This window comes from Canis lupus, chromosome 19 (genome assembly GCF_048164855.1).
Source record: "Canis lupus baileyi chromosome 19, mCanLup2.hap1, whole genome shotgun sequence".
NCBI lineage: Eukaryota > Metazoa > Chordata > Mammalia > Carnivora > Canidae > Canis > Canis lupus.
In genome coordinates, this window is record NC_132856.1 from 14138397 (window position 1) to 14156907 (window position 18511).

The following is an 18511-nucleotide window of genomic DNA, read 5'->3' on the forward strand; positions in this document are numbered from 1 at the left end:
GAGTCATGGAACCTCGCCTGGGAGCGCTCCCCATTGAAGCACTCTTGAACCTACAAAAAATAAGTAAATAAATAAATAAATAAATAAATAAATAAACAAACAAACAAAATGTCCTCTGAAGAGGTAGATCGGATGCAGATGGTCAGACAGAAAGAAATACCAGTTGGTTATTAGCAAGGACTTCAGTTCCATTTATACATCACTTTGTTTTTTGCAAAGCAATGACAGATGTGTTGCCCTTTCCAAAGCTCTAATGCTGAACACAGAAGTAAATTATAAACTCTGAATTTGGTTCTTAACATTTCATTCTATTAGTCTGTTTCCTTTTAAGTCATCTGTGGAAAATATGCCCAGAAATTTATTTTGAGACTGGAAGTTAGCGCAAGGATACAATGGAACTAGAAGTTGCATGGTATATTTTCCCAGCCATACAACCTCTCTATCTCATTTTTTTTTTTTATCAATATCCATGGAGATGTGAATTTCAGGAGATGAAGTTCAGGAGATGAAGTTCAGGCCATCTCCTGATGGCCTAAGTCAAGTACCTTACATTTATTCATTTAGGATATATATTTCCTATGAAAGAGGTTATGGTTGGCCAACTCTCTACCACATGAAGTAGAATGCTTCTTCTGAACAGTTTCATGCCCCATATAGCCTCAGAGGGTCGAGTTACATATGTTCAGCTTTGGCACCATTTCTGATCCAATGAGACATGGCCTGAGATGGGAGTTCATTTTTCAAATAACATGACAGCTCTTGGAAGAAAGCCTCTCATGGGACTATTTTCCTCAGAAGGGCTAAGAGCAAGGCAGTCTTTTTTTTTTTTTTAAGGATTATTTATTTATTCAGGAGAGACACAGAGAGAGAGAGAGAGAGAGAGAGAGAGGCAGAGACACAGGCAGAGGGAGAAGCAGGCTCCATGCAGGGAGCCTGACGTGGGACTGGATCCCAGGTCTCCAGGATCAGACCCTGGGCTGAAGGCAGCGCTTAACTGCTGAGCCATCTGGGCTGCCCAACAAGGCAGCCCTTTGAACGTTTATGAAGGCCTTTTGACTTCCCTGTGTGTTCTCCCATTGACTGGGAGCATGTGGGTATATGCATGCAATGGAATGCTATTCAGCTTTTATTTTTCTAAAGTTTATTTATTTATTTAGGTAATCTCTACACCCAACATGGGGCTAGAACTCATGACCCTGGGATCATGAGTTGCATGCTCTTCTGACTGACCCAGCCAGGTGCCTCCTATTCAACCATTAAAGAGAAGGAAACTCTGCTATATGTGACATGGATATCTGCTATATGGATAAACTCGAGGACATTATACTAAGTGAAATAACCAGTCACAGACAGACAAGTACTACATGATCCTACTTACATGAGGCATCTAAAGCAATCAAATTCAGAAAATCAGAGTCTGGAATAGTGGTTACCAGGGAATGGGGGACAGGGAAATGGGGAATTACTTATTAACAGTCACCAAGTTTCAGTTAAGTAAGTTGAATAAATTCTAAAGATCTTTAGTACAAAATTTTACCAATAGTCAACAATAATACATTGGCTTTTTAAAAAATATTTTATTTATTTATTCATGAGAGACACAGAGAGAGAGAAGCAGAGACACATGGAGAGAGAGAAACAGGCTCCATGTAGGGAGCCTGTGATGTGGGACTCAATCCCGGGACTCCAGAATCACACCCTGGGCCGAAGGCAGATGCTCAACCACTGAGCCACCCAGGCATCCCAATAATAATACATTGTTGACTTAAAATTTACTAAGAGAATAGATCTCATGTTAAATGTTCTTAACAAAATAAAGGTTTTTTTCACACCTGGAACCTTGCTTTCCATCTTGTTGATTGTTCACTTCCCTCAATTCTCAGTTCAGAACTTCGAAATTCATTACTTGTGATTGACCAAAAAGATTCTCTTCATTTTTTTACAGATTTTATTTTATTTATTCATGAGAGATACAGAAAGAGACAGAGAAAGAGAGAGAGAAAGAGAGGCAGAGACACAGGCAGAGGGAGAAGCAAACTCCATGCAGGGAGCCTGATGTGGGACTGGATCCCGGGTCTCCAGGATCAGACCCCGGGCTGAAGGTGGCGCTAAACCGCTGAGCCACCCGGGCTGCCCCAAAGATTCTCTTCATTAAATTATTTCATTCCCCTTCTTCCACTCAGGTTTTTTTGTTCCATTTTGAAAATATACACATGTGGGTGCCCGGGTGGCTCAGTTGTTGAGCATCTGCCTTTGGCCTAGGTTGTGATCCTGGGGTCCTGGGATTGAGTCCCACATCAGGCTCCTTGCAGGGAGCCTGCTTCTCCCTCTGCCTGGGTCTCTTCCTCACTCTGTGTGTGTCTCTCATGAATAAATAAATAAATAAAATTAAAAGAAAAAAAAGAAAATATATGCATGTATGTTTGTGTGTGTACGTGTGTATATGTTACTTTTTCAAGACTTCTGGTCAAGCACAGGATTTGGTCTTGCAAGGCCTACTGAGAAGACAGAAAAGATTCCCTTTTTATACCACTGAAACTATAACTATGGGAGAAAACAAAATAAGGGAACCAGCAGCAAAGCTAAAGTATGGGGGAAATTCTAAAAGGTAGAAAGGAAATGGAATTTGGTGAATGGAGAAAAGAGCAGAGGGAAAGCATCTGAATAAAGAGCAATCTTTCCCAAGGAGAAAGAGAGAAGCTTGAGGGTGGAAGTCTACAAGAAAAGGTAGTTTGGAGGCTATGACTGGGATTAAGAAGAGTGGTCCAGGTATCTATTGCTTGTTAGAAACTACCAAAGACTTAAAACAATGTCTATTTGTTTGGCGTACAAATCTGCAGTTTAGGTAGAATTCAGCAGGGACAGCTTGTGTCTGCTCCTCTCAGCACCGGAGCAATTTGAAGGTCAGGGCTGGACCCCCCAAGGTCTTACTGGGCATCTCCATCTCCATGTAGTTTCTCTGCATGGTCCCCCCAGTGTGGTGGCTTTAGGACAGCTGGGCTTATCACATGGCAGCTCGAGGATCCAAAAGGGCATGTCCTGAGAGAGAGCCAGACAGAAAATGTATTGCCTTTATGACTTAGCTTCGGAAGTCATGTAGTATCACTTCCACAGTAGGCAGACCCTCCCCAACTCAAGTGGTGGGAAAATAGATCCCACCTCTTGATGGAACAGTATCAGCATCATGTTATGAGAAGAGTGCTCATGATGGGATATAATTGAGTGGCCATCTTTGAATAATACAAACTGCCACAGATTGTATTTAGGCCAACTGGACCAGGTAATTAAGAAAAACCAGAAACAGTGAAGAGAAGGATCAAGATAGATATACAACTAATCTAAGAAAAAAGAAAAAACAGTCCAGGTAACTTTGATTTTTTAATAAGAACTAATTAGCATAATTATATGAGACTATTTTATATTGATAAAATAATTTAAGCTAATATGAAAAAGAAATAAGAAGAATAAAAGAATCTGACCAAAATAGCCAAAATTAAATATTGAATGGTCTGACTGAATACTAGGACAGATGAGATGAGGCTGAGATTTTAACCTAAAAGATAGTCTTCAATAAATCCCCTATGATGTAGAGCAAAAGCAAAGAGGTGAAAAATACTTTTTTATTATTTGTTATTTTTTATTATTTTATCTTATTTTTATTTTTATTTTTTTTATTTTTATTTTTTTTTTTAAGATTTTATTTATTTATTCATGATAGTCACAGAGAGAGAGAGAGAGAGACAGAGAGAGAAGCAGAGCGAGAAGCAGGCTCCATGCACCGGGAGTCCGATGTGGGATTCGATCCCGGGTCTCCAGGATCGCGCCCTGGGCCAAAGGCAGGCGCCAAACCGCTGCGCCACCCAGGGATCCCCTTATTTTTATTTTTTAAAGATTTTATTTGTTTATAAGAGACACACAGAAAGAGGCAGAGACACAGGCAGAGGAAGAAGCAGGCTCCCTGAAGGAGCCCAATGTGGGACTTGATCACCGGATCCTGGGATCATGTGCTTAGCTGAAGGCAGATGCTCAACCACTGAGCTACCCAGTCATCTCGAAAAATACTTTTTAATAATTAAAGTTGGTATTTGCCCGAAGAAGTTAAAAACTTATACATCCATGGGGCAGCTGGGTGGCTCCTTGGTTGAGCGTCCAACTCCTGATTTTAGCTCAGCTTATGATCTCAGGGTTGTGAGATCGAGTCCTGTGTTGGCCTCAAGCTGGGTGTGGAGACTGCTTAAGATTCTCTTTCTCCCTCTCCCTTTGCCCCTCCCCGTGCTCGTGCTCTCTCTCTCTTTCTCTCTCAAAAAAGGAATTACATTCTGGTGAGTGATGTTGATAATGGAGGAGGCTGTGTTAAAAAAAAAAAAAAGGTAACATGTAATTTAAGTCCACTGGACCCCAACTTCCATGTAGTAGGAGTATCAGAAACAGCAGAGACAACAGAGAGGAGGAAATCATATCCCCAAATAGAAGAAAATGTCCTCAAGAGGAAGAAAAGTGTGACCCTTTGGAAGTCCAAAAGATCTCTGAGTGCTAAATTGGATGAATAAAAACAGGCTCATGAATAGAAAGATTCCTTTGAATTTTCAGAATTCTCAGGATGAAATGAAAAGAAAAATTATTCAAGAACATCCATGCTCTTTGTACCTGAAAGATTAAATAGGTTACCTACAAAGCAAAGAACCACACTGGTACTAAACTTCTATCCAGCAAATGTGAATTCTAGAAGTCAGTGATGTTTTCTAATCATGAATGAAAAAGTTTTCGACCCTAGGTTTCCATACACGGCCAGCATGAATCAGACAACATGAAGATGTATCCATATATGCTAAGTGCTTATTCTCCCAATTTAAAAGTAAAATTCTAAAAGAAGTATTCAACTATGCTAAGATACTACTGTATGCATCCAGAATGGCTACGATGAAAAAGACTAAAGCTCTCAAGTGTTAGTGAAGATGTGGATTAGTTGGAACTCCGATACATTGCTAATAAGTGTACAGAATAGTACAACCATAACAGAAAAACTACATGGCATCTTTTTTTTTTTTTAAAGATTTTATTTATTCATGACAGAGAGAAAGGCAGAGAGAGAAACAGGCTCCATGCAGGGAGTCCGATGTGGGACCCGATCCTGGAACTCCAGGATCACACCCCAGGCCTAAGGCGGCGCTAAACCATTGAGCCACCGGGGCTGCATGGCATCTTTTTCTAAAGTCCAACATGCACTTATTCTATAACCTAACAAATAGCACTCCTAGGTACACACACAAAAGGAATAAAAGTGTAGGTAACCAAAAGATTTCACACAAATGTTTACAGTAGCTTTATTCTTAATAGTCGAAATCTAGGAAAAGGTAAAAAATAAAAAACTCAGCAGAAAAAAAAAAAAAAAAACTCAGCAGAAGAACGAAAAAACAAATTTTGGTGTATTCATGAAACTAATTTGTAGAGAAGAATGAACTACTGATACAACAACATGGATAAATCTTTAAAAAATTATATTGAACAAAAGAAGCCAAACAATAGAGTATACAGGTCTGGCTCCACTTAAATGAAACTCTAGAACAGGCAAAAAATAAACTGTGGTGAATGAAATCAGAACAGAGGTACCAGGAAGGGGAGGAGGCATAATTGACTAGGAAGGAGCACAAGGAAGCTTTCTAGAGTGATAAGAATGTTGTGCACATATACTATATATACATTTTATATATATATTTAATTTGACTCTACACCCAGTTTGGGGCCCAGTGCAGGGCTTGAACTCACAACCCTGAAATTAAGACCTGAACTGAGATGGAGAGTCACACATTTAACCAACTAGTCACCCAGACACCCCAAGAATGTTATACAACTTGATTTTGATGTTGCGTACATCTGTAAAAAGTTAACAAGCTGTACACTTAAGATTTGTGCATATTCCTGTATGTAAACTATATTTGTAGGGGCACCTGGGTGGCTCAGTGGTTAAGCATCTGCCTTCGGCTCAGGGCATGATCCCAGGATCCAGGATCGAGTCCCACATGGGGTTCCCTGCATGGAGCCTGCTTCTCCCTCTGCCTGTGTCTCTGCCTCCCTCTCTCTCTGTGTTTCTCATGAATAAATAAATAACATCTTAAAAAAAAAACAACCTATACTTCCATTAAGTACTGTTAAAAGAAAAAAAACAACAAGTCAGGAGATAAAATTCATTAGTTCTAATGATCGGATGCAAAAAGGGGAGAGAGATGGGAGAACAGAGTTTGACACTCAAAGATGATTCTCAGGAATCTTTGGTGTTGTCAGTTGCGATGGAGAATAAAGGACCGCGAGCAAAGGTCTGAGGGCTGGAGTTCTCAGTCAATGGCACAGGATGTCATGTGGGTTCTGTTACAAGTAATTCCTTCCCACTACCAATAGCTACCAAAGTTTTAAATGGTATGTTTTAATATCCTTAAGTCAGCAATTGTGAATTTTAGATTATTGCTATAATGAGGGTGTTCTTTTTTTTAATTTTTTTATTTATTTATGATAGGCACACAGTGAGAGAGAGAGAGGCAGAGACACAGGCAGAGGGAGAAGCAGGCTCCATGCACCGGGAGCCTGACGTGGGATTCGATCCCAGGTCTCCAGGATCGCGCCCTGGGCCAAAGGCAGGCACTAAACTGCTGCGCCACCCAGGGATCCCTAATGAGGGTGTTCTAACACACATTCTAGTGTATAGTCTCTGATGGGAAGTGAAGGGATGAAATTCAGCCAGCAAAATAGGAATGTGAATCACCTATAGTTTATCTATGCCAATGTGACCTGCTGAAGACATTAGAGTGCTCACATGCTTACAGGACACATTGAGGATTACTATGCAATAAAATAAACCAAAATACACAACAACAAAATAAATAAAAATGAGACATGCAAGCACAATGAGAAATAAACTCAGGCAAGAAGCCAGGGTAAAGATAAAAAAGAAGCAGTGGTGGTTAAATATGTCCCAGAAGAAGAGAAACCTAAAAAGCAATGAAGGGAAATAGCCCTGAACATTGATGCTCAAGCCATCTGCCAAGTAGCTGAAGTTTAAGGGCACAGGATTACATTTCCTTCTCTACGGGTCCAATTAGACTAATTAGTTCTGTGGTAAGTAGTAATTACTTATGGTGATATTCTAACAGTTTTCTTCAGTTTAAAATTTTAGAAATGGCCCAGCCCACCAAATAGGAACGTGAATCCTATTATATATGTGTATGTATATATCATATATATCATATATCCTACAATATAATATATAATATATATCCTATAATATATGTAATAAAAGCATTATAATCTTGCCAGTAAAAAAATTAAAATAATGAAAATTGGAAAGCCTGGTGGAGGTAAGAACTAGACGAAAATGCTAATGTATTACTTTCCACTTCATTCACTGGGGGGTGTCAAGAGATTACTGTCTAAATTTCAAAAATAAACCGAGATTGGATTACATTATTTTAGGTCATAAATATCACCATTGTAGAATTAAAAATAATACTTATGGATCATATATGAGAACTACCTCTTGGAGGGCTTAAAGGGGTTAGGAGCAAATCTGAAAGCTGGCTGCTGCCTTACATCACTATTCCCAACATTCCTTGTCCAGGATGCCAGCTAGGGATCAGCATGAGGCCAGTTTGCATCCCTATCATTGTAAAAAGTTACTTAAATAATTTACAGCTAACAGAAAGTTAATAATAACAAAGACATTAATGCTAGCAAGGAATTTCCACCTGGGTACTGTCCCTCTTGCCTCCTTTCCCCTCCCCAAACACATACATATAGCCCTCTTGTTTCCATAACGCAACTTCCTCTCAAGCAAGGCTGTCAACTCTGAGGGGTCAGGAAGTGCAAGTGGGCACATGGGCAATACTGTGGCTATTTTTTTTTAATTTTTTTAATACTGTGGCTATTAAATAAGTAATCCATAATTCAAGGATATTAAAGATCTTACAATGTATAGGACAGTTCAACCAACAACTGTCCTGCCCAATATACCAGTAGCAACCATTAAGAAGCACTGCACTAGAGTGGCACTCCTACCTCTCTGTCCCATCCTCAGCCCCAGGGAAGGAGTGACTTCCCTAATTGGTGGAATTGGGAGGAGGACTGAGCAGAGTGACTCAGGTCCTGCTGGGATCTATTCTCCTGGGGATCTGCCAGCCTGAAGAGAGGTTGAATTTGGGCCTGTTCTTTACTGGGTGGTAGGCTGTCCAGCAGATACTGGAATCCATTCATATCAAAGTCTGGGTGGGCAAAATCTGTTAATTCCAGCAAAGTATTAGCAAGCCCTTTGGGGCACAGTTCTGAAGTCATGATCTGCCGTCACCCTTATCAGTAATAAAAATGACATTTTAATCTCTATTTATGGAGCGTCTGGGTGGCTCAATCAGTTAAGTGTCCATCTTCAGCTTGAGTCATGATCCTGGGGTCTTGGGATTGAGGCACACTGGACTCCCTGCTCAGGGGGGAGCCTAGCTTCTCCCTCACCCTCTGATGCTCACCCTGCTTGTGTTCTCTCTCTTGCTCACTCTCTCTCAAATAAATAACTAAATTTTTTTTTATATCCCCATTTATCCATCTCTCTTGTCTTATTTCCTAATTGTTTTGAATTGGGAAGGGAATCAAGGAATGGCATTTATTGGCTTTAAGACTTAAAAAATGAATAGTTTGAGAGACTTAAGAGAAAATACTAAGGGATATAAATGTCAATATTCTTTAGATTTTTCCAGTGATTTTAAATTTAAAAATGTCTATCACTTGGAATGATTTATGTTACTCCTGTGAATTTCAGAATTCTGAAATAGTATTTTTATTTTTAAAGTTACACTCAGCCGAACTCTAAAACAGACTTGAGACTGCTTCCTTTAAAAAAAAAAAAAGATTTTATTTTAATTTTTTATTTTAGAAGGAGAGAGGCTGACAGGGGGCTCGATCCCAGGACCCTGAGATCATGACCTGAGCCAAAACGAAGAGCCAGATGCTTAACCAACTGAGCAGCCCAGGTGCCCCCAACTTGAGGCTGCTTCTTAAAAAAATGTATACAATTGCACAAGATTTTATTTTGTGCTTAAAAATAAAGTAGGGAAAAATGAGAGTCCAATAACAAGATAAAGCTAATGAAGTGTTAGTACATGTTCTCCAGTGCTATAAAATTATTAAAGGTAGGTAGGTAGGTAAATTAAGTGCTAAACTTCCAAGTAGCCAAAGCGAAAAGGAAAATATGGTTACTTTGAAGACTGACTTTGTCCAGTGAATATAATATTAAATTGTATTTTGACTGACACACGCACTACATATACATATACACATATATACATGCAGTGACTTTGAGGAGAGAGTCAGAATTACTGACATTGGTGTCTGCAAGAACTTTCTTTAGGAGTCCTCTTGAAGGGGGTACTAGCTGATGTAATGGAGATCTCTAACAACTCTAAAGAAAATATAGTCGTGAATTACTCTCAGCTTTTCTATGGTTTCCTTCAATGCAAGCCATGAGCATTATGCCAAAGCATAATTTAATAAATGGACTCTTTCAGGGACCAAGACAATCCAAGAAAACTGCTCTCTGATGGTCTGGCTTGATGCCCAAACTTACAAGAGATGGATTGTTTCACCACTTATAAGTATTTTTGGATAGTAGTTATTATCTTGTGTATGTGATAAATGTTTGAATTCTATACTGCCAATACCCCATCACCCTCGCGAGGACATAAATCATTCCAAATCTTGGACTTTGTTTTTTATTAAAAAGCACTTGAAAATCTAAATGTTTTTGGCCTAAGATTACACTGCTTGAATTTTTTTCCCCAACAGTAATAATTCACTCCTCTGTTATTTTTTTCTTGGTTGTCTCGAATGTCTAGTCTTCAAAGTGTGAAGTCATCACATGGGGTATGGTACAGAAGAATGTTCACTGAGGTGAGACAATAAATCATGATAACTTCCTATTTATATACGGGGGGTGGTGGAGAAAGGAAAAAAGGAAGAAAGAGAAGGAGGGAGGGAGTGGGAATCAATCAGTCAAGCTTCTCCTCACTTGGTATCAAGTGACGATGTGGAAACATGGTATGAGAGCCACTCTGAGAGAGTTCCACAGTGCTTAGAGGTTGAAAAGGCACTCTTTTGGGGGTTCATCTGCTATGATGGATGCCTCCTATGCATCACTTCAAACCCCCCCCCCCGGGCCCCCTAATGTGTAAAGAGTGAGCTCTGTTGCTGCGTGGAACCAGTGTCATGCCAGCACTGAGATGGCCTGTGCTCTCTTGTTCCTTGGGAGCCTCGCCACAGTCCAGAAGATCATGGATGTTTATGTCCACAAAGCCACTCTTGACCAGTGCAGGACAGGAGCCAATGGCTAGACGTCTGCTTCTCTTTTGTCCTGTAGGCACACAGCTCTGAAGTGCACTCCATAAGGCCTCACAAGGTCCCGGTGAGATGAAGTACCTACCTCCCTTATCCAGAACAGCGAGAGGGGCAATGTCCTAAGAGATTCTCCTACTGGTTTTCCCTCCTTTTTTTCTCCCCCATCCTGCATCACTGTGCCCTGGAACTCCATTCCCAAATGAACTAGCTGCAAGAGAGACTTTGTACCAGGCTCTATTTCTGGGGGTATCCAACTAAGACATCTATCTGCTTCTAGAGCATTTTACAGTGTTCCTACTTATAGGGATTTACAGGTTTTGTCTTTCAACTTTAATAAAATCAACTTCCACGTAATGAATCAATGCTTTTCAGATTGCAGCAAAGCTATTAACTGAAGACAAACCTCTAAGAATGCAAAGATAAGAAAATAAGAAAATATCAAAGCTGAGTCTTCTCTTACCAGATGAATTCCCCATCAGACATAGAGAACAAGAAATAAATTTTTAGCCTTAAGAATAAATTAAAATAAATAATTTGAAATATCCTTATATTTATTTCATTCTTTTAAAATTCCATCTTAGGGCAGCCCCAGTGGCGCAGTGGTTTAGCGCCGCCTGCAGCCCGGGGTTTGATCCTGGGGACCCTGAATCAAGTCCCACGTCGGGCTCCCTGCATGGAGCCTGCTTCTCCCTCTGCCTGTGCCTCTGCCTCTCTCTCTCTCTGCGTCTCTATGAATAAATAAATAAAATCTTTAAAAATAAAAAATAAAAATAAATAAAATTCCATCTTAGTTATATATGGGGTTTTATAAAGTATGTAATATGAGTAGAATGGTCCATGTCTAATTCACAAATAAATGAATGAACATATATTGGGAGCATGTACTCAAATTTTTTTGCTAATAGGGTACAAGATCAAAAAAGTTTGGAGAGCACTGGTCTAAATAAATTCAAATGAGGGGCTCCAGGGTGGCTCAGTCGGTTAAGCATTTGCCTTCAGCTCAGGTCATGATCTCAAGACCCTGGACTGAGCCCCACATCAGGCTCCCTGCTCGGTGGGGAGCCTGCTTCTCCCTCTCCTGCCTGTCACTCCCCTATTTGTGCTCTCTCTGTGTCAAATAAATAAATAAAATCTTAAAAAAAAATAGATTCAAATGAGCACGCCTTTCCAGTGTTTTAAAAATAAGTTCTGCAGACCTGAGTTATCTGCAAAAGTTTCCCTCAATAACCTATACTGACAATCAGGGGGAAAATCACTGAGAGAAAGGGAGAAAGATGTACTGTACTGGGAATATCCTCATCATTTTATTGAGAATAAATAAATGTTCCCAAATGAACATTGGGACATAAGTGTTGATTCAAAGACATGGTATCACTATTTTCAAATGATCTCTGCTTTTGCAGGTTTCTGGATAGCTGGGAGTTGTTAATCCATGAAGACTATATTAGCTTGGATTAGATCTGAAATTTAAAAAATTAAGTATAAAGGGAAACATGGCCTTTATACCAAGGTTGGTAGAGGAGTTATTTTCAGCTATTAATAAAAGTGCTGATTACTACTTAGATTCACCAAAACCTGAAGCTTCTTGCCTTACACAGTAATTCAACATTTTCCATATTTCATTCATTCGAGTATCATCTTCATGATTTTAGCCAACCTCCATCCATGTATTAAGATTTCCATTCTCACCTTTTTAGCTTTAATACATTTATTTAAGAAAGAAACTTGTCCAATGCTTCCATAAGTGGAAATTAAGTATCACTTACCATAAGATGAAAGTAACCATATATTTTTTTAATTACAACTAAATTTTTAAAAATTGTCCATGTACCTTTAGCATTACCTTTAGTAAGTGAAAGATAAAAGCATAAAACTTTTGGAGGTAAATATAGAAGAATATCTTGAAGACTTGAGATTGGCAAAAGTTTATTAGATCACAGAATGCAAAATCACAAGAGATGATTTTGGTAAGTTGGACCTCCTTAAAATTAAAATTTTCTGCTTGTCAAAAAACATACCTAAGAGAATGCACAAGCAAGCTACAGACTGGGAGAACATCTCTACAAAACATATACCTGACTCGTATGCACAGAAATCCTACAAGACAGGAGACAATGAATCTGGGGCACTTGGCTGACTCAGTGGGTAGAGCACATGACTCGAGCTCAAGGTCATGAGTTTGAGACCCCTGTTGGGTGTAGAGATTAGTTAAAAATAAAATCTTTAAAAAAAGATTTTTACATAAAAATAAAAACCAAAACATTATTTATTTTTTTAAAAGATTTTATTTATTTATTCCTGAGAGACATAGAGAGAGAGAGAAGCAGAGACACAGGCAGAGGGAGAAGCAGTCTCCATGCCGGGAGCCTGATGTGGGACTCCATCCCGGGACTCCAGAATCACGCCCTAGGCCAAAGGCAGGCGCTAAACCACTGAGGCACCCAGGGATCCCCCAAAACATTATTTAAAACAAAGAGAATGAATCCAATTTTAAAAGGGCAAAGGTAACACTTCATAAGAGAAGATATAAGGATGGGCACTAAGTATATGGAAACAGCGAATGGTTTATTCATTCCACAAACATTCACTGAGTATTAAATATGCGCCAGGTGAATAAGACAATGACTGCGCTTCTGAGGGTTTCCCTGTTGGTAGGGGAGGCAATTGAACAGACTCCCCAAATATCATGTGATGAGTGCTGTTAGAGAGGGAAACTACTCTTCAGGTTTTCATGTACACATATAGACACATATCTATATACACATATACATTTATATGAAATGCATATATTATAGGTAATGCCTATATCAAATATCCTATACAAGTGAACATATAGTTGTTCACTGATTTAAATATAGCTTTATATTAATGAAGATTTTTTTTTCTTTTCTTTTTTCTTTTTTTTTTTTTTTCTTTTTTTTTTTGTTTAGAGAGAGCATGCATGTAAGCAGGGGGTGGGGTGGGAAGGGGCAGCAGAGGGAGAGGGAAAGAAAGAACCTCAAACGGGCTCCATGCTCAGGACATAACTTGATATGAGGCTTGATCTCAAGACCCTGAGATCATGCATGACTGAGCTGAAATCAAGAGTCAGATGCTTAACTGACTGAGCCACCCAGGTGCCCCTATGTTTATGAAGATTTTTATGTGCTCCCAAGATTAAGAGCCCTTCATGTGTTTCTTTAAACATTTATTCAACATCTAAGCACATTAATTAAACCCAAATAACTCTGTGCTTTGTCATGATTTTGACTGAGATGAAGCTCAGGGGAAAATTCTTTGGTGTTAGCATGGTCTAAGTATTTTGATTTGGGTGATTATATACGCTGATATTTGTGGTAGTAAGGTATACCTCAATAAAAAGTTTTGAACGATAAATTAAATATGCTTCTGCCCTCAAGAATATTATAATCTAATTGGAAAAGTAAGGCATGCTGAAAGTGACCACAGTAGAAGGCAAGATGTGTTAAAAGTGGTGGATTAGGGAACAGTGTAGCTAAGAGTTAGGAGCACAGGACCTCCATAGCAGGAGATCTTGGATTTGAAACCAGCCCCTCATTCTCCAGCTTTGTGAGCTGGGGCCTGTCCCTTCATTTCTGTGAACCCCTTAGAGTTTCCCAGCCCTATAAAGTGTGAGTCATGCTACTTGCCTGCCAGGATCAGAGTGAGGATTTGACGAAATCCCTTACGTAAAGCACTTAGCACGGGGTCTTGCACACAGCTGAGTCCAGCAAGTTTCAGCTCACATTGTGATTATTCCTAAAAACTCTCACAATATGGTGAGTATAAATTCTCACAACCACAGTAGTCTGCAAACCTCAGCCACCTTTATTTATCTCCAGTTCCACTTAACCTCTCTGCCTAGCCCTTGTTCTTGTTCTCCTGCCTGGCAAAACCCAAAATCTCAGTTCTAGGTTTTCTCAGATTTCAGATTTAAGCCCAGTCACTTAATTTTTTCTGCTTCCCAGATCGGGAGGTGGTTTAGGTTGTGTCATGGTTCTAGGAACGTGGCATGCTAACATCCAGTGTGATCAAGTTTGTTCCATCAGAATCCTATCTTGAAGGGCCTGGCAACATTATCCCTCCACACTGTCCCTCACCCCCTAACCCCTTAAACTCCAGCCAACTACTGAATGTGTTATCACCACAGCGGAAGATGGAGGCATGTTTTAGCTTGACATGAGCTAAATGTTCTCATCACTTAAAACATGGTTAGCATATTGTAACGCATATAATTGTCGAATCACCATGTTGTACACCTGAAATTAATATAATATTACATGTCAACTATATTTCAATTAAAAAATAAAATAAAATTGGGGTGCCTGGGTGGCCCAGTTGGTTAAGCTCTGTCTTCGGCTCATGATCCCAGGGTCTAGGCATCAAGCCTCCTGTCAGGCTCCCTCTTCAGTGGGGATCTGCTTCTTCTTCTCCCTCTGCCCTTCCTCCCCACTTGTGTGCTAGCTCTCTCTCTCTCTCTCTCTCAAATAAATAAAATATTTAAAAAACAATAATTAAAATAAACAAGGGACACTTAAAACTTATTTATTTATTTGAAGGTGGTGGGGAGAGTAGACAGAGAGGGATAGAAGGTCTCAGGCTGACTTCATGCTCAGTGTGGAGCCTTTCACAGGGCTGGATCCCATCACCCTGAGATCATGACCTAAGCTGAAACCAAGAGTCGGGCGCTTAATTAACTGTGCCACTGAGGTGCCCCTAGACACTTTAAATAATGGGGAATGTTAGGTCCCACAAAGCATCTAACCATGTGTTCGCCAACATGGGATACTTCTAAATTGCTGTTCTTTTTATCACTAATCTGTCTCTGGTTGCCCGGTGTTTCTATGTTCCAAAACCGGCTACCAAGAGACTTATGAATAATAATAATAAAAAATCACAAGCTGAATTAATACATTGCTAGAGGACTTCATATCCCATATAAACAGAATCAGAAGAATGAGAGGGGCAAGGCAGTGTGGGGAGGTAAGGAAAGAGGATGATAGCGATAATAGTGATAGATATATTTGTTATATGCTAACTACTGTGTCAAGAATTTTTTTTTAAAGGGACTTAAATTTTTTTTTCTTTTGGTATTGTCTCATACAGCTTCTATATTTTTTTCCTTTAATGGGAAACGACAGCAGATAGTGGGAGGAAATATTCTAGCTCTTTTAGCACAATCAGCCTTGGTGTTACTCAGCCCAAAGCACGATTTCCCCTTTGGTCAGGAGGTTTTCATACATTAGCTCATTACATCTTCATAATACCAAAGGATGAAGTACTATAATCATCTCTATTCTAAAGATGAGAGCGGAAAAGATTTGACGTGGGAAAGAAATGCACTGCTCTCATTTAAGCCACCATTATTTTGGGTCTCTGTGTCTCACACCCAAATCTAATACTGTCTGAGCCAGTAATTGGCTGTCTTGGTTTTACTACCTAGCCCTGTGTTCTCCTTTATCTCTGTTATTCTCATGATGCCATTGTTACTCATTGTATACTCAACAGGTATACAGCAGTCATGGAAAGAGCACACTCAGTTGGAATTTTTTTAACTAATAGATTTTACTTTTTGAAGCAGCTTTAGCCTCACAGCAAAATGGAGTGGAAAATAGAGAGGGTTCCCATACACCTCTTGCTCTTACATACCCACAGCCTCTCCCATGATCAACATCCTACCACCAGAGTGGTGCCTTGGTTACAGTTACAATTAATGAACCTGCCTTGACACATTATTATCACCCAAGGCTGTAGTTTATATCAACATTCACTCCTGGTATTGGATGTTCTATAGGTTTGGACAAATGTATAATGACATTTTTTTAAAAGCCTCCATTTTCTATGGAAAAACCGTAAAGCCAGACATTGGACTTACTAATTTTAACAACCACTTCTCATTTTAATAGGGTACTCAATAACAGAATTTTCTTTTTTTTTTTAAGATTTTATTTATTTATTTATTTATTTATTTATTTATTTATTTAAACGAGAGAGCAAGAGAGAGAGCATGCAAGAGTAGGGTGGCAGGCAGGAACCAGAGGGAGAGAAACAAGCAGACTTTACACCGAACGCGAGCACAGAGCCCAACACTAGGCTGGATCTCACAACCCTGAGATCATGACCTGATTGAAATCAAGAGTCAAACATCTAACCAACTGAGCCACCCAGGTGCCCTCAATAAGAGAATTTTCTACCCTATATTCCATGGACGCCTGTTTCGGGTGATATTATTAGGTACCTGGAATAAAAAAGTTCTTTTTTAAGTTTTTATATTTATATTATTTGTAAAAACATACATATAACTTTGGGAAACAATCCATGTGCTCTCCTCACCAATGTTCTACTCACTTGCCCACCACATGCATGCTGGAATATTAAGGATAATAAGAAATCGTGCAAGAGAGAAACTGGCATAACTAGGCTTAGCAATTCTTTTGGAGAAACCCCTATTGAGCAAATCTACTGCTGTACAGTTTTAGCTGATTGAATCCTGCCCTATACCAGGTTTGCTTGGTTCTTCTCAGTGAGTGTAGAGCCATACTCTACAGATAAGGAAGGTGGGTGCTCAGGTCACCAGCTGGCTGGCAACACCTGTCAGGATCATAACTCAGGTCTCTGGATAATTTTTACAGAAATCTTTGTGATAAAATTGGCTGAGCTCTTAGAGGTTACACATGTTCTGATATTTCACAGCTGATAAAGAGCAAGCCAGCACAACACCTGGTTCCTATGGTCAGCTCAGGTCACAAGGTAATCTTGTGGATCACAGTGAAATGTTCAGTCCCCACCGAAGAACAGTAGCAAACCCAGTCTCTTAAGAGGAGATTAGTTATCTTCAGAGGATGACACAGCTTTGCCGCTGGATCCTAAGATTCTCTGCTGTAAATCACCTATGGGGGCTTTTGCAGAGCAGCTCCAAACATCTCTCTGCAGTAGACACTTCAAGTATCATCCCATTGGCTGCCTCATCCTGTTGCTCAGTCTTCTGATATTCTAGGCTCTGCATAAGACTGACATATTTGGGGGTTACACAGTAAGTGGGTGAGGCATGAAGGTTTGGGGTCTTCCATGGGGCCACAGCCAACATGCTTGCTAAAGGCAAAGGAAATATGGAGTGGGTAGAAGAAGGCAATTATAAGTATCAGCTCTGACTACTTGCAAAAACCAGGACTGTGATAGTTATGAGCATTCTACCTTATTTTGTTATGAATATATTTGTCTATATACAAGCCAATTTTCCCCTCTTCCATTGCCCTATCATCTAACATAAGATATATTAATAGTAGTAAACTTTATATTTCATTGTTGAAGTTACAGGATATCAAAGATTCCGTGTGACTCACCTAGGAAAGAAATGATTACTCGAAAATGGACAAAAGCACTCTAGATCCTTTATCAAGGAGAGATTTGGCATGTTTTTGGATCAATGAGGCAAACTGTACTATGTTTCAACCATAGCATTTCTCATTGGTTAAATTTCCAGCTATTAAAGAAGTACTAAATATGAGATGGGAATGAGACTCAAAAGAGTCTAATTCAGCTAGTGCTCATATAACTTAGAAATAATATTACATCTGTCCATGTGATGTAATTCAGCATCCTTTGAAAACCAAGTATACAACAAAGCTCAAGGAAACCGGTATCTTCGCATTGGAGGATTAATAACCAAATGCCACTTGGGGGAACTTGTTTTCTCAGACTTCTTAGAACTTAGAAGCAGAAAAGACTTCGCTGATACCAAGAGATGGGTTGGGGGAAGGGGGATGTTCTGTGTAAGAAATGGTTGTTGGTGCCAGGTGACTCATTTTTAAACAACTTCTACATTTGGCAGATGGTGATAATGCCAGCACTTAACGACAGAGCTGAGTAAATCAGGACGGCATGTTTCCACACTTCTCAGATGCTTATTTCTAAACATTATGTAAAAATCATGTCGCTGAGTACCTCTCTCCAATGACTCATGGAGCCTAAGGGAGGCTGCTGCCTCTGGAGTCCATTTTGCCCTCTCGTTGAAATGCTATAATGCACCATGTTGACTGGAACAAGGTAAAGGATCCAGATACTCATTTTCAGATGTTGAAAACATCATGCCACAGGGTATTTACCACAGACATTTTCTGTCTTGATCATTTCTTATATGAATACT

General features: G+C 39.5%; 1 pseudogene; it reads right to left on the reverse strand.

Moving 5' to 3' along the window:
- Positions 1–1605: 1605 nt before the first annotated feature.
- The window catches only part of LOC140611219 (transient receptor potential cation channel subfamily V member 5-like), a 29842-nt pseudogene continuing 12936 nt past the window's right edge, over positions 1606–18511 (reverse strand).